At 39.5% G+C, this 13,270-nt stretch overlaps 1 non-coding gene across 1 annotated transcript; it reads left to right on the top strand.

The window, feature by feature from the left end:
• Positions 1-313: 313 nt before the first annotated feature.
• Positions 314-420, top strand: LOC129634661 (U6 spliceosomal RNA). Its single transcript, XR_008705831.1, has one exon. It is a non-coding gene; the product is annotated as a U6 spliceosomal RNA (small nuclear RNA).
• The last annotated feature ends 12,850 nt before the right edge of the window (positions 421-13,270 follow it).

Raw genomic sequence — 13,270 nt, 5'->3', positions numbered from 1 at the left:
TTGTCTACAATATTCATTGCATCCTGCCTACACTTAGCTCATCTTGTACTAAAACTAAGAGTGATGTGTATGTGTGTGTGTGTTGGCTCAACTACACTATGGGCTTCTGAGAGCAGTGAACCAATTTTTAATTAATTTTATTCATTCAATAATGAATGGGGGTAACCTCTGTCTTAAATGCACTCATGAAATTTCTAGTCAATCAGAAAAGTCAGATATTAACCAATAATTATAAGTATGCTGAGTATAATGATGGAGAAATGCAGATTTAAAAAAATATTTATTAAATTTTTATTTATTTAAAAAATTTTTGGTGCTCACTTCGGCAGCACATATACTAAAATTGGAACGATACAGAGAAGATTAGCATGGCCCCTGCGCAAGGATGACATGCAAATTCGTGACGCGTTCCGTATTTTTGTACTGGCACAAAGACAGAAATATAGATCAATGGAACAAAATAGAAAGCCCAGAGATAAATCCACGCGCATATGGACACCTTATCTTTGACAAAGGAGGCAAGAATATACAATGGATTAAAGACAATCTCTTTAACAAGTGGTGCTGGGAAATCTGGTCAACCACTTGTAAAAGAATGAAACTAGAACACTTTCTAACACCATACAGAAAAATAAACTCAAAATGGATTAAAGATCTCAACGTAAGACCAGAAACTATAAAACTCCTAGAGGAGAACATAGGCAAAACACTCTCCGACATACATCACAGCAGGATCCTCTATGACCCACCTCCCAGAATATTGGAAATAAAAGCAAAAATAAACAAATGGGACCTAATTAACCTTAAAAGCTTCTGCACATCAAAGGAAACTATTAGCAAGGTGAAAAGACAGCCTTCAGAATGGGAGAAGATAATAGCAAATGAAGCAACTGACAAACAACTAATCTCGAGAATATACAAGCAACTCCTACAGCTCAACTCCAGAAAAATAAATGACCCAATCAAAAAATGGGCCAAAGAACTAAATAGACATTTCTCCAAAGAAGACATACAGATGGCTAACAAACACATGAAAAGATGCTCAACATCACTCATTATCAGAGAAATGCAAATCAAAACCACTATGAGGTACCATTTCACACCAGTCAGAATGGCTGCGATCCAAAACTCTACAAGTAATAAATGCTGGAGAGGGTGTGGAGAAAAGGGAACCCTCTTACACTGTTGGTGGGAATGCAAACTAGTACAGCCACTATGGAGAACAGTGTGGAGATTCCTTAAAAAACTGGAAATAGAACTGCCTTATGATCCAGCAATCCCACTGCTGGGCATACACACTGAGGAAACCAGAAGGGAAAGAGACACGTGTACCCCAGTGTTCATCGCAGCACTGTTTATAATAGCCAGGACATGGAAGCAACCTAGATGTCCATCAGCTGATGAATGGATAAGAAAGCTATGGTACATATACACAATGGAGTATTACTCAGCCATTAAAAAGAATACATTTGAATCAGTTCTAATGAGGTGGATGAAACTGGAGCCTATTATACAGAGTGAAGTAAGCCAGAAAGCAAAACACCAATACAGTATACTAACGCATATATATGGAATTTAGAAAGATGGTAACAATAACCCTGTGTACGAGACAGCAAAAGAGACACTGATGTATAGAACAGTCTTATGGACTCTGTGGGAGAGGGAGAGGGTGGGAAGATTTGGGAGAATGGCATTGAAACATGTAAAATATCATGTATGAAACGAGTTGCCAGTCCAGGTTCGATGCACTATACTGGATGCTTGGGGCTGGTGCACTTGGACGACCCAGAGGGATGGTATGGGGAGGGAGGAGGGAGGAGGGTTCAGGATGGGGAACACATGTATACCTGTGGTGGATTCATTTTGATATTTGGCAAAACTAATACAATTATGTAAAGTTTAAAAATAAAATAAAATTTAAAAAAAAATTAAAAAAAAAAGAAAAGACATCTTAGAGCATCAGAAAGCAAGCAAGCACAGAGAGGAAAGAAATACAGGCACATAATACAATAAACTATCCTTTTCTCACAAAAAAATAAATAAAAAATAAAAAATTTTTGACTGCCCTGGATCTTTGTTTCTGCGCGCAGACTTTCTCTAGTTGATGAGCGAGGTGGGGCACTCTCCGTTGTGCTGCGCAGGCTTCTTGCTGCAGTTGCTCCTCTTGTCATGGAGCACGGGCTGTAGGGTATATGGCCTTTGTTGCTGCATGGTATGTGGGATCTTCCCAGACTAGGGGTTGAACCCATGTCCCCAGCATTGGCAGACAGACCACCAGGGAAGTCCCAGAAATGCCGATTTTAACAAGAGCATATGATATGGGGACGAAATTCGGTCTGGGGAATTAGGGAATGCTTCCTGGAAGAAATAATGTTTATAGCAAATTCTAACAGAGAGTAGGAAATAGCTAGGTGAACGTGGGAAGGAAATTGAAAAAGTGCGTGGGAACAGTATCTAAGAAATATAAAACTCCAGAAATAATGATATGTTCTAAGTACTGGAAAAAGGGTTATGAGGGTTTAATGAATGAGGAAGTGTGACTTGATGTGAGGCTTATAGAAGTAGGCAGGGGCTAGCTCAATGCAGTCCTAATAATTTATTATTTTATCTTGTGGGGAAAAGGATCCTGGAGTTTTTAATCAGGGGAATGAGGAGGTCAGAATTAGGTTGTTAAACGTGCACGTGACTGCAATCTGAAGAACAGATTGGAGCCATGAGTAGATGTGGGAATGTCAGTTGTTTAGGGGTTTTTTGAGGGGGAGAGGAGAGGTTGGGATTGGTTTTATTTGTTTGTTTTTTGGTAATAATCCAGACAAGAGACAATGGTGATTTCGATCATTAGATCGTCGTATGTCCCACAATGTTGAGTGCAAGTGCTTGTTTCCAGTATAGTTAGTTACATAAACGCTTCTTGAACTGAAGTCCTTTAATTGACACATCACGTGTAAATCACCAGACAATGTCAGGAAGGTGTTTCAAACAGTCAGGCATTCTTCTCCCACTGACCTCCTCGGGTCTGTGAGTCCCAGAGTCTGATGAGCAAACTTTACTTATTTAGGTGATTCCTGGAGATTCCTTATCAGGAAGAAACTGCTGTAGCTAAAATGACCGCCAGCTACATTTTATGGGAAACGCCCCTGCAAAGGTCAGTTGTTATGCATTGGTGGAGATGACATTCCTTTCAGCTTTGAGGAAGGAAGCTCATACTTTCTCATTAGCTGGCTCCTGCTTTGGTTGCTAATGTTTCAAAATATGCAAATAAAATCTCTCTCTTAGCTTACTACATAAAAACAACGGCCTATGCTTTTCACCTTTTGAGAAGGTAAAAAATCATACTCCAGGTGTGAAATTTGATTATTTTCTATCTTAGTATTTTTTTTAATTTCAAGATAACCATTTATCATCAAAAAGGGAAGCATGTAATGGGTATGCATAGATGTGGGTCAAGAAGAAAAGTCAAGGATAATTTCTTCTTTGTCACATTTTTACCTTGAAATGGACATAATTACAATATATTAGAAAATGTTTTGAATATTTTTTAAAAAGATGAGCAGAGGGCAACAGCAAGTTATCCAAGGCATAATTATCCAGGGCGGCTGGTAGGTATAGCTGTATCTATATCTATATGCTTTCAGTTACCAAATATTACAATATAATTACTTCAAAAAATAATTTTGTTTATTTTTGACTGTGCTGGGTCTTCACTGATGCACGGGCATTTCTCTAGTTGCAGTGAGCAGGCCCTACTAGAGAGTAGGTCTACTAGAGCTTGGTATTCTCTTACGCCTCCCAGCCTCTAGAGCACAGGCTCAACAGTCACGTTGCACGGGGTAGGGGAGGACTTAGTTGCTCCTGCTGCTTTGGCAGGTGAATTCTTTACCACTGAGCCACCAGGGAAGCCGTATAATTACCTTTCGATCAAGCTTCTTTTCACTGTGACAAAACAAAAAGGTTGATACCATTTCTTTTAAACCCAGTGTTCTCATCTGTAAAGTGGGGATAATAATTTATACTTCATGAAATTGTACATATTAAATTTTTTAAATGTTATATTAAAAAAGTACATAAATATTTGACTAATGAAATAATATATAGAAATTTCTTTAATACTAAGATGCTCTGAATACTAGCTGTGCATAGGTAATCACCTCTACTCAACCTGAAAGATTTTATATTATTAAAGAAATGATTACATTACAGATTGGATTAAGGGAAATTTTTAGATAAAAATTTTCTAGCTTTACTGAAATATAATTGGCATATAGCATTGTAAATTTAAGGTGTATGTATGTTGACTGATGTATGTATATATTGCATAATGATTATTACCTTCAGTTCAGTTCAGTCTGGTTCAGTCGCTCAGTCATGTCTGACTCTTTGCAACCCCATGGACTTCAGCACACCAGACTTCCCTGTCCATCACCAACTCCCAGAGCTGTCTCAAACTCATGTCCATCGAGTCAGTGATGCCATCCAGCCATCTCATCCTCTGTCGTCCCCTTCTCCTCCTGCCTTCAATCTTTCCCAGCATCAGGGTCTTTTCAAATGAGTCAGTTCTTCGCATCAGGAGGCCAAAGTATTGGAGTTTCAGCTTCAGCATCAGTCCTTCCAATGAATATTCAGGACTGATTTCCTTTAGGACTGACTGGTTTGATCTCCTTGCAGTCCAGGGGACTCTCAAGAGTCTTCGCCAACACCACAGTTCAAAAGCATCAATTCTTCGGAGCTCAGCTTTCTTTATAGTCCAACTCTCACATCCATACATGACTACAAAAATCATAGCTCTGACCAGACAGACCTTTGTCAGCAAAGTAATGTAGCTTTAGCCAAAAGTATTATCACATCACGTAATTACATTTCTTTTTTTCTTGTGAGAACATATAATATCTTCTCTCTTAGCAACTTACAAGTATATAATATGGTATTATTAAATATAATCTCCAAGCTCTACACTTAGACCCCCAGAACTTATTAATCTTATAACTGTAAGTTTGTACCCTTTGACCTAGACAAATTTTTAAGTAGTTGCAATTAGTCTTTGATTCACTCGTCTGCTCCTTTTCATTCTTCAGCTGCTCCCTGGTTCATTCTCTTCCATATTCATGGCATCCTCATGATGATTTCTGGTTGCTCATTTCTTCCTGTGGCAGTCTTTTCAGACCTAATCTCTCCCAAGGTATTGCATGATATATTGAGTTTTCTTTTCCTCTAACCTTATTTAAACTCTCAACCTCTTCATGGGACTGACCTTAGCTAGGTGTTAGGAAGAAAGTACCCTTACTAAGCTAATTTGAATGGAAGCATTTACTTAATTTTGTCTTTTTGGGTATATTTACTTTGAAAACAGGATAATCATTAATCTAACTTGTGACTTGGTAGTGGAATTTTAAACTCTGTAAAGGAGATGTTTTTTAGGTCAGGGAACAATTTTGCCTGGTGGGCTTTCCTGGTGGCTCAGTGGTAAAGAATCTCCTGCCCATGCCGAAGAAGTGAGTTGACATGGGTCCAATCCTTGGGTCAGGAAGACCCCTGGAAAAGGAAATGTCAACCCACTCCAGTATTCTTGCCTTGGAAATTCCATGGACAGAGGAGCCTGGAAGGCTACAATCCATGGGGTCCCAAAGCATCAGATGTTACTTAGTGACTAAACAAAAACTTAAAGCAGTAGTTCTCAGTCTTAGTTGCACATTAGAATCAAGCTTTTAAAAGATGTCTATCGCCAAGACCCCACTTTCAGAGATTCTAATATAATTGGTCCACAGTGGGACCCAGGTATTAACATTTTTAAAGCTTCCCAGAAGGATTCTAATATGTAGCTAGCATATTAGGTTTGAGAACCACCAGATTAAAATGACTTTCTTGATTTAACTTTCAATACTAAAAAATTTCCATTTTTCTGTTATGTGAGTTTCAAACATATCAACTTATGTTTACTATATCTGGTAAAAAGAAGACTAGGAAAAAAATTAATTGAAAGACAATAGAGGGAAGCCCAAATAATTATTTATTATTATAAGTAATTATTTATAATAATAGTAATAATTATTGTGTTATCAAAGCCAAATCCCACATTTTATTAATGAGGAAACAGACTCAAATTATTTAAGTTACACAGAGATAGAGCCATGACAAACTTTAAATGACAAATGATTGGATATTTTAAAATACCCTACTTTTTTTACTTTTTGAAATATATTTCACTTATTGATGGACTAATGGCTCAGATGGTAAAGAATCTGCCTGCAATGCAGACGATGAGGGTTGGATCCCTGGGTCAGGAAGATCCCTGGCAAACAGGAATGGCTACCCACTCCAGTATTCTTGCCTGGAGAATCCCATTGACAGAGGAGCATGGCAGGCTACAGTCCATGGTGGTCTCAAGAGACAGACATGACTGAGCGACTAACTCACGCAATGGACTAAACTTACTTTAGAATATGATTCATTATGTAAATGACAAAAAATCCAAGCAATGCACAAAGATATAAAATGACAAGCAAATCTCCAAAACCACTTCAAATCTCACTTTCAAAGGTTGCTTTTAAAAAATTTTCTCCCCAAAGAGCATAACCATTATCTTCCACAAGGCGACAGTATTGCTTACTCTTCGACAGTCTCCCCAAGGCCTGATGCAAAAAAAAGTGAAAGTCGCTCAGTTGTGTCTGACTCTTTAAGATCCCCTGGACTGGGTAGCCTGCCAGGCTCCTCTGTCCACGGAATTCTCCAGGCAAGAGTGGGCTGCCATTTCCCTCTCCAGGGGATCTAACTGACCCTGGGATTGAACCCAGGTCTCCTGCATTGCAGGCAGATTCTTTAATGTTTGAGCCACCAGCTACACTTCCCTAATTATCCAGGGTGGACTTTGAAGACTCAGGCCCTCCCAGAGAAGAATCAGGCCCTTTTACTAAAATGCCCCGTTAAAGATTCCTGATCCAGGATGAAAACCTGAAGTGAACAAAGAACTACACCAGACAGAGCGGTAACTGTATGGACAAACAGTAGGCATAGATCAAGGTCTGAAGCAACCAATGGAAGCACAAGGCAGGGTGCTTTCTGGAAACCTATGGGTCACCCCTCTCTGTGGAGGTATAAAGGGCTGGGTCCAGTTTTGTGAAAATGTGCATCCAACTCTGTCCTGCACAAAAATTTCCTTTTGCAACAGACTGATCTGAGGCTGTAGGACGCGGTTAAGGGCTTCTATGGTGTCCCTGTGGCTCCAAGAGGACGTGGGCTGCTAAAAAAAGCCTGGGTCTTTTGATAGTGCCTTTGTAAAATGTGTTGAGGGGATCATGTTTGGGTTTCTCAAACCTTGTAGATTCCCAGCCGGAAACAGATGATAAACAAACGTGTTCTAGTCGTTGTCACTAAATTCTAGAGACATAAGGAGAATAATTTTTAGACTTTCTATGTAATAAAATGTATCTTCTAGAATGAAAAGTTTATAACTGGTGACATCTTTGAAGAAGAGAATGACCCTTCTTTGTGATGTTCAGAAATAGGCTTCTCCATGACCTAGGAGGGGATGCAACTGAAGAAAGTCATAACATGATCAGATCTTAGGAAGAAAACTCTTTTTAATGTCTTCAAAGCCTGAGATTATTGAAGCAGGGATGGGACCTGGGGCAAGGAATGGAATATGAGTGAGAAGGGCTATGGAAGGGAAATTCTATCCCCAAAGAGAACCCAGGCAAACCAGAGTAAAGAGATATGTGAGAAACACATGATGGACTTTGCCAGATAAAGCTCCAATAACTTTGAACTATAGTGATCTGTTTGGGATACTTTGGAGTAAAGGGTTTATTCTCTAACACAGAACATAGAGCAAGGACCAAGAACTCGGTTTTTGCTTTTCCGAACCAAAGAACTCTTTAAAACCTTCCAAGCTTTTAGATCAATTTATAGTTCAAAAGGTCTTTTGGTAACCAGTGGCTGTTGTTGTACCTAAGTGCAACTAGAAACAAGACAGGCATCATATTAAATATTGTGAGTGATAACGTCAATTCGAGTTAAAATCCTTACTTTCTACAAGCATTTTTCTTTTTAGGACCCCCAGTTGTTGTTGTTCAGGCACTAAGTCGCTTCCAATTCTTCATGACCCCATGGACTGTAGCGTATCAGGCTCCTCTGTCCATGGGATTCTCCAAGCAAGAATACTGGAGTGGGTTGCCATGCTGTCCTCCAGGGGATCTTCCTGACCCAGGGATCAAACCCATGTCTCCTGCATCTCCAGCACTGGCAAGCAAATTCTTTGGCAGGGAAGAGTTGAATTGACGTTATGAGACTCACAATATTTAGGGCCCCCTTGTGATTTCCAAATGATGTGCCTGATTTCAACTATGAAGTTACATTCTTTTTTTTTTTTTTTGGTATTTGGTATCCAAACTTCATTCTATGTTAGGGCAGTTGGCAATGTGTCCAGTCATCATGGCTTATAATTCTGACCATTTCCTTCATGAGGCTTAGAAATCTTGATTTCTGCCTAGTCCTGGCAGAAATTTGACTGATAAACAAAAGAAATGAGACATTGACCTGCATTTTCTGGGTTTGAAGCTACAATAAGTTTTGCACAGGGTGTATAATGTAGGTAATGAGTCCTCCCAAACCTCAAATTGGAAATATGAAACCTAAGCAGAAGTCACTGAGGAAAACTCAATGTGTTCCAAGACACTATAGGAGAGGCCCGTGAAAGGAATCTTGCCAATAATGCAGGCAGAATGCCATGATCATTACTACAGAGTTAGTAGAACTGTGAAAAAATATTTTTAAAAAGACCACTGTGTTTTCTTAATTTCACATGAATTCAAGTTCAAGATTAGTGTAAAAACCAAGAAGGGAATAGCAGTGCCAGTGTCCTGTCATGCCCTTCTTTGCTCTGGAGCCAAGTGCACAGCAACCAAGAAAGATGCTCTTAGTGACCAATAAGAGCATGTATGATTCATTGTCTGAGAAGATTTCCTGCTTGGTAGATTGCTCATCAATATCTGGTTCCCCTGCTTGTGGGAGGATCACATTTACCCATCCTCGTGAACCCAGTAAGCCACCATGTCTTACTCTGGCCTTTGATATGTGAGTAGAAGCTTTGGGGGCTCCTCTGGCATAAGTTTTAAGAGTCAAAGCAGGCTTTTTTCATGTTCAGTTTTTCCTCTGCCATGATTACCAGTAATATTCCAGATAATAGTTGCTCCAGCAGCCGGGGTGCTGGAGTAAAGGTTTGTGATGTAGAGTCTCTTTTCCTGGCCTCTATTGCCCATGTTGTGCAAACAAGATGTGAACTTTTATTGTTTCAAGCCACTGAAATTTTGGGGTTGCTTGTCACTGCAGCACAACTGGCCCTTCCAACTGGACTGATTTGTTCAGTCCACTACATACTTTCTCAAAGGAAAGAATATTGCCCCCAATGGGGCAAAAGTCGATTCTTAGAGGGCAGAAGGGCCTTACTCTTATGTATAAAGCAGAGATATACATACAATACATAACAAATATACAATATATCTGTGGTATTAAATTTTCACGGGGCTAGGGGTGGGGAACTGGGCTTCCCTAGAGGCTTTTCTGGTGGCTCGAACGGTAAGGAGTCTGCCTACAATGCGAGAGACCTGATTTCAATCCCTGGGTTGGGAAGACTCCCTGGAGGAGGGCATGGCAACCCACTCCAGTATTCTTGCCTGGAGAATCCCCATGGACAGAGGAGCCTGGGGGGCTACAGTCTGTGGGGTTGCAAAGAGTCAGACATGACTGAGCGACTAACACATGGGGTGGAGAACTAGGAAAAAAGGTCTAAAAATGCTCATGGGAATACAATAATGAAATAAAGCTTGAGAAACATTGGTCTGTTGGCAAAAAGTAATGGTCAGCCTATCTTTCAAGAGTCTAATCCAGAGATTCTCAACTCTGGTAGCATATTTGAAGCTCCTGGAGAGCTTTTTAAAAATACTGATACCCCAGTGTGGTTCTCAGAGATTCTAATTTAACAGGTAGAATCCACAATTTGGTATTTTTTATTTTTTTAATTAATTAATTTTTTTTTATTTTATTTTATTTTTTAACTTTACAATATTGTATTGGTTTTGCCATATATCAACATGAATCCGCCACAGGTATATACGTGTTCCCCATCCTGAAAAAGCTCCCAGGTAATCTTAATTCGCAGATGGGGTTAAGAACCACTGGACCAGACATTCTCCAAGACAAAGCAGCATTGCTCCCCCCGGGAGAGGTGCCACATAAATAGCAGAGAAATAGCACGGTGTGCTGGAAATGGCTGGCGTGGAGTACAACTCACTTCTATTTTAGAAGGGCTATTCTGGCCTCACACCAGGTAACAAAAAGCTGGATTCATCAAGGAGAGAGAGCAATGTCCAATTTCTGTATCTTATGTTTCCCATTTCATGACACACGATTTGAATGCAGAGGGTCTTTTATGACTCATTTGGAAAACACAAGAAGGGAAAAAATATGGCTCTAGTTATTCCTGGGTTAGTACCCATAGTCAGCATTTTCTGCATAGATGCAATTTAGAAATCATCTCTATCTTCAGCTCCTAAAATTTTAAATTCTCTACTGAGTTAAAAAGCTATTCAGCATGGAATCTTCTTTATCCTCTATACCCATGGGAACTCTAGATGCCAGGGGAACACTTTCACATACATTGTGAAAATTAAAACTTACATAATTTTTTTTTTTAATTCAGAAGATGAAGCCCTTTCTTCTTCTCAGAAAGGGATCTTGGTAGCTAAATGACAGTGGCAAAGGATTAGCATGGCCGAATTCAGTCATTAGATGTACCACCACTTATTCTTTCCTGAAATGTCACTTGGAATTGACAGTGATATGTCTATATTTTAATGAAGTGACTCCATTTCCAGCTAGGAAATCAAAATTATAATGTGTTGATTAAAAAGGGTATCACTTTATATTTTCCTTTTCTATATCTTCACAAAAGATGGCATTTACACTGGTCTCACTTTTTTGGAGGTTCTGACTAAAAGGTGTAGATTGTCTTTCTTGTTATTTTTGGCCACAGAGCGCTTAGTTTAAGGGCAAGGGCGGAGATATTTGCAGGCATTGCTTGTGAAATTTCTTGAAGCTGGAAAGCAAAATTTCTAGGTAATTCTTCATGAGAAGGAGAGAGTCAGCATCAGTTATGCAAGTTGATAAATGCTCACAACTAGCTTGTCAACCCTGTTGATGATTTAGGCACATGCAGAAATGAGAAAATCAAATGTTTAAGATTATCTATAGAGACAGGGTAGATAGATGCAGAGAGGGATAAAATGTGAATCTAAGAAAGTTTAAATGCTAACTCATGAATTAGACGATTCACCTAATTCCACAAGAGGGGCAACATTACATTATAATGAATCCTTTTCAAAATGCCTATGGTCCCCACTCACTAAAGGGAGGAGAGCAACTGAGTGTCATATGATGCTGCTCCCAAAACCGTAGCTCACTGGGCAAGCAGTAGAATCTTGTCCTGAGTGAGGTTGGGCTAATTATATTCTCTCTCCTGGATATTTGGAATTGGGATATTATCTCTATCTAGTTTATCTTGGGCAGTGGAGCTAGTAAGTGACAAAGAGCTGGGGCTAGACTGCTGTTTTCTACCAATGGAGTGCAGTAGAGAAAGCCAATCTTCAAGAGAAAAAAAAGATATTACTTAGCTTAGAAGAGATGAAAAGACTACCTTTAGTCCATGACTTTCAAGTTCCAGGTCAAGTCCCTTGACATGTGAAGTTCCATGTCCAGACCTAGTTGTCCCACCATCTTTGGTTCTACAAGATACTCCTGTATCCTTTTAATCATTACCCCTTGTACTTGAGCTAATTTCAGTGGGTCTCTGTTCCTTTCCAGCAATTATCCCTGATTACGAGTGTTCTCCACAACGAACAGCTAAAATCTATGAAGGACATAGGCCACATTTACTGCAGATGTTCAGCTTCTTAAAATTTTGCTTTAAATTATCCACGTTAGCCTTCTGGTCGATGAACTGGCTGTTTAGTATAACACATGTGGCAGGCTTTGTGAGCAAATGGGTCAGAAAGAAGCGCTGAACGGCATGAAATCTTTGCAGCAATGGGCACATGTTTTATCATACATGTTCGAAACAAAAAGGCAAAGATCCAAACATGCAAAACCTTATGGTTGCGTTTTTCCTTCTTTAACCTAATTAAGCCCTTAATAATATAGCTAGATTTAAAGGAGATTTGCATAGCAATTTAATGTCTCCATTATAAAGGGTTTGAAAAGATGCTAAGGTGGATAGAATAATCAGCTCTATCAGTTCCATTAATTTCTGGCCCCCTTTTGCTTCTGCTTTAGACCCCTGACACCAATTATGCAAATGTGTTCACACAGTGTCTGGTTGCTTTTGCATTGTAATTTAAATGTAGGTGTCTTACGAAGACAAAAGGAAATGCATTGTCCTTTTCAAAATTTAGAATTTGAACGGATTCACTGATTTTGTTCCTGTCGAATTACCAGGCAGCTGGAGAAACAGCTGGACCAGTTTCTGGACACCAACAAAAACACCCCACAAGTCTGAATTACAATAGGGGTTTTCATCAGAATTTTATAGTATTGTTAATAAATACAATACACACTTCAGTAGTAGTTGGCTGCTTTCCTGTTTACATTAGCAAATGTATTGTAAAGATGAAGTCAGATGCACTAGGAGTTGCTTGATTCACTGAGAGAAATCATTTTGCACTTTATTTTAAGGATTACAAAGACCATTTTGAAGGAAGATATAAAGATCCCTGTCTTAGTTTCCTAGGGGTGGTAGAGCTTGGTGGACCTTGAGGATTGCTTGGTTTAACACCCAGTTCCACTAGCTGTGTGACCTTTTGAGTTACTTGACCTCTCTGTGCTTTGATCTTCTCATTTGTGAAGTGGGGATAAAACAGTGCCTACTTCAGTGGCTAGCGGTGAGGATTAAATGAGTTAGTTTATAGCACTCAATATGGTGCCTAGCTTGCCTGGTGGCTCAGACAGTAAAGAATCTGCCTGCAGTGCAGGAAACCTGGGTTTGATTCCTGGGTTGGGAAGATCCCCTGGAGAAGGGATAGGCTACTCACTCCAGTATTTCTGCCTGGAAAATTCCATGGACAGAGGAGCCTGGTGGGCTGTTACAGTCTATGGGGTCAAAAAGAGTTGGATATGACTGAGTGACGAACACACACAGCATACATACATACATACAGTATACATACATGCATGCATACATACATACAGTTTGTGTATATACATAAAGTATCATTAGTCATTATTATAC

The sequence above is a fragment of the Bubalus kerabau genome, chromosome 19, assembly GCF_029407905.1.
Source record: "Bubalus kerabau isolate K-KA32 ecotype Philippines breed swamp buffalo chromosome 19, PCC_UOA_SB_1v2, whole genome shotgun sequence".
Classification (NCBI taxonomy): Eukaryota; Metazoa; Chordata; class Mammalia; order Artiodactyla; family Bovidae; genus Bubalus; species Bubalus kerabau.
This window is presented reverse-complemented; position numbering and strand designations above follow the sequence as displayed.